Raw genomic sequence first — 4419 nt, 5'->3', positions numbered from 1 at the left:
TCCCTACATTTGGGGCCTAATAAGGAAAGCAAACATAGATATTGCTGCTTCTTATTTGAGGACAATTGTTGCTGATGAGTTGGAGGGATAAGGAGTGGAGGATGTGGAGGAAATTGGGCTCCGGGGCTTTTTCTCTGGCCCAGCGGGAGTCTGTCGGGTGAAGCTTGAATAACAAATGAGTTTTGCTGAGAATTTGGCTAATCATCTCAGGCCGCCGCCGCCCCAGGACAACTGGACTTATCAGAGAGTGGGAGAGAGAGAGAGAGAGACCCAGCACTTGAACTGCAGACCCCAGGCCCTAATTAATGGTGACCGCAAATGAAAAGCAGCTGGCAATAATTACATAATTAAAGTGCCTTTGGGGGGAAGAAAAGCATAATTTCTGCAGCCATTGCCATAAATCTTGTGCTGTCCGAGCCCATACGTTTAACATGAACTTTTCCTGAGCAGGTTAATGCATTACTCATATAAAAAACACAGTATGCCTTTGTGTTTTGCTTGGACCTGCTTAATAACAAAGAGCATAGGACGGGCGGCCGGCGGAACACGCTGCCCGTGAACGTTTCAGAGAGCTGCTGGAGCGTGAAGAGCCAACACCTCCACTTACCTCCATGTGTGAACCTTCTCTCCTGTTTTTTCATTTTTCAAAGCCAAGCTGTGTTGGAGCCATTACTTACTTTAACACAACAGCCTGTTGCTGGGATAAGCCACACTCAGGTCATCTCTCTTACGAGTTAGTTACTGAGACAGAAGGGTATTAAAGCCCTGTTACTATACAAAGCAAGACATTTAATTGTGAATTTCTTTGCTTTGATGCATTGTATATTTTGGTTTGATATGGTCACTTGGAACTTGAGCGATGCCCTGTGCATGTCATAAAAAATCCTACAAATACATTAGAAATTTCAAATTAGCAATGAAACGCTCCAAGCGAACATTTGGTTTTACTTTAGATAATTCCACTGAAACTCAAGTCAGACGGTAACTTTTACACCACAAACACCGCAGCCACCAACAGATGACCAATTAAGCAATTACGCCCATTTGACAAAGTAAGCCATAAGCACCACTAAGTGTATTGTGACTAGGCCCAGCGGAACGCGCTGGGCCTTCACCGTGATCTTTTGTCAGACGCTCTCTAGGATGATTAATAGTTTAATTTTTCAAAATTATTTAGACACACAAATAATTTGATACAACGAGGAGCTATTACCACATCTTGTAATAGACATGTTACAATGATGAAAGCTTTAATTTGTTTTTAGAGCACTTACAGGGGTTAGAAAAGCCACCTCACTCCCCGTCATCAATCATGTGTCACTTAACACAAGTGTTATATTATGAGAGAAATGCAAATATGCCGGCTTAAATGCATGCTGTCCGACAGCTGGCTTTTCACAGCTCTTTGAATCTCTGCTTACTGTTTTCACTGTAAAGAAAATTACAAGTAGTCATCTGGCAGAGGATTTGTCCTCGCTGAATGAAGGATGGAATTGGCAGCAGGCACATCACTGTTCTCTGACAGGGGGTAATTAAAACGGACAGACACTTTGAAGGGCATGTGTTCTGCTCTGGAAATTAGGTTTTTGATGCTGTGCAGGTTTTATGGATGTTACAGAATGACAGGAAGACTTCAAAATATTCATATGTAGTATTTTGTCTAAGAACCTGATGTGGCTTTGGATGCTGAACACAGTACAGAATGTTCTTTAAGTACGGAAGCCAAACGTAGCTCTGAGTGCTACTTTTCTTTTAGATCTGCTACATCATGTTCGCAATATCATTTTGTTAGTTTCTCAAAGAAATATTATGATGTTGGAACATTTTTTCTATGTTTTTTTCCATAGAGCTTTTCATAGAGAGACATCTGAAATAGAAATCTTGACAGGAAAGAGGGGACAGAGTGATGAGGGATGTCATGCAACATGGGTCTCTGCCTGGACTTGAACTGGGGACACAGCGACTACACGGTCAGCGTCTCGAACCCAGGTGGCCCACATTTTATTTAGCAATTTTAACATTTAAAATTAAAAAAATTACAATGAGTGAAAGCAATCACCCAGATACTGAGCTAACAATTACAATAATTATATGACAACCTTTTTTTGTCTCCTCAGAAAATAACATAATGGTCAAGGCCATTTTCAGGCAGTTCTTACCTGCAGCTACTACATTTTGCTGTTCATACATGAATGTTTCAGAATGGTTTTGTTAGAAATTACAGTACTGCTTTTTCAAATGTGAAAGAACCACAGTGACTTTTGTTACTCGGTCTGCAGAGGGAGCAGGGCTACTGCAGGAGAAATGAGCTGAGATGGAAGTAATGGTACATGTTCCCAGCTCTCTCACAGGTTGCACCAGCTTTTTGCTTTTGAACAATGTGAGCATGAAAGATGCATTTCTTCTCTGTGCATAAGAGATGACAATTAAGTGATAAATATACTCCAGAGGGCAAACAAGACATGCATTTAATCTCTCTAGCCTGCAACAGTGCTTATGTTAATGTCACAGGATTCAGTTCAAACTCATGGCATGTTGAAAGCGTTAGAGAGATGTTACAGGTCTGGCCGAGCAGAACTGTTGTTGTGACTTTTTTGTGCAGTAGTAGTAATGATCCATTCACCTGTAAATGTTCTGTCAGTCAGGCCAGGTCTAACAGAGGAAACCACAGCCCGTCTTAGTTCCATAGCAATGTAATGCAGTTTCTTTCTTTTCATTCAACCTCAGCCAAGGCAAAACATTTTAGGTACCGCTACTCCCTCTCTCTCTCGGTTTGATCTTACAGTGGTTAAATTTAGAGGCATTTTCTGTTTCCAGGTTGGTGCTCACAGGGAAGAGTACATGCACTGACTTTATATGTAATCACATATATGCTACTTCTTGATTGAAAATTAAACAAAAGTGGAATTTATCCAGTTCAAACCTTGACCATACAGCACTGTCCTAGTAGAAGGCTAAGTGCTCTGTGTGATTTGCAAGGGGATTACAAAGCTCCATGCTGTTCAAGTCCAGGAATTGCCACAGCTGAAGGTCAGCGATGTTCCCATCGTCCCCCCGCTCCTTTCTTTCCACCAGACCTCTGTGTGTTTTCTTTTCCACAACCAAAGATGATGTTTTGTTGTATTGTAGACGGGTTCAAGAGGTGGCACAAAGTATGAAGCTAAAAGAGGTTCCCGCATTAAAGGTAATCACTGTGGCAGGGCTAAAATCTAAAACAGATTTATCAGGATTTAGGTTCCTTTTTTTTTCCATGGGGGAAGATTTAAACAGTGCACTCTGCGGCACTGAACCTGTCCGGCTCTGTGTTCTAAATGAGTTTTTTGTGCCTGTTTTTTTAACTGGCCTTGTTGACACATCAGCGTGCCGCCACACAAACACAGACCTGATTGGGACCATGAGCGTACCAGTGCATTTCAAACATCTTGACAGACTTCAGGGTTAAGATGTTCTGAATTAGATTTGAATTACAACCACTAAATGCCCCTGTCAAAGCTAATTACGGCTGACACTGCCCATGTGCATTTGGCTGAGCCACTCTTATTGGAGAGGCGCAGAGCTTAAACAAAGGAATACTCCAAAGGCATCACCCCAGAAATTGTCACAGTGTAAAAGGGTAATAGGGAGGTATTCTTCAGCTAAGAAAGCTAATCCACAGTGAGTCTCTGGAGGTGACGGCAAATAAAAAGCCTAGATAAAATTCTCACTAAAGGTGTTCTGTAGATAAAAACCAAACTTCATTATTTGGAGGTAAAAGGCTTGTCAAGAGCAACAGCAGTATTTTCTTCTCTTACACTGCTATTTATTGTTTCATCAGGTTAAACCGCCAACAGTCCATCGGTAGAAGAGGTCACATAATTCCCACTGAGATCACAGACATGAGTGGTTTGCATACAGCTCTGTACATAAGACCGGTTCAGACTCAGGAGCTTTCGAGATGTAGCTAAATCCCCCTCAGCGGCTGCAGATGTTTAAGCTCACTCTTCCTGACACAGTAATTGACCGGGGAGCCGAGGTATCCTTAAACAACGGTCAGCGTTGCAAGAAAAATGAAAGAATGATGAAATAAATTAAAATTCTTGTGTGAAACAGTGAAAATAAACAGCATGCTTGAAATGGCACCAACAGTGCACAAAGAGGGACTCTGTGATTTCTCAGACATCCGGTCTACCATTGCCGACGTCCCATGGAAGGCCAGGCTCTCTCGCCCGCACTCTCTCCCTTTGCCGACAGCTCAGGTGTGAAAATTTCCCCTTTGGAAAATCAAAGAGCTTCCTCCCCATCGTGGCTTCCTGTGGCACAGATCACACTCACAAATCAGAATTTTGTTCTTTAGTTTTAAATATGACAGCATTTCACACGACCAGCTTCATTACTGATGAATGCAGACACTGCTACAAGCAGTCTAACAAATAACAGAAT

Source organism: Monopterus albus, unplaced genomic scaffold, assembly GCF_001952655.1.
Source record: "Monopterus albus unplaced genomic scaffold, M_albus_1.0 scaffold40.1, whole genome shotgun sequence".
Lineage (NCBI taxonomy): Eukaryota > Metazoa > Chordata > Actinopteri > Synbranchiformes > Synbranchidae > Monopterus > Monopterus albus.
This window is presented reverse-complemented; position numbering follows the sequence as displayed.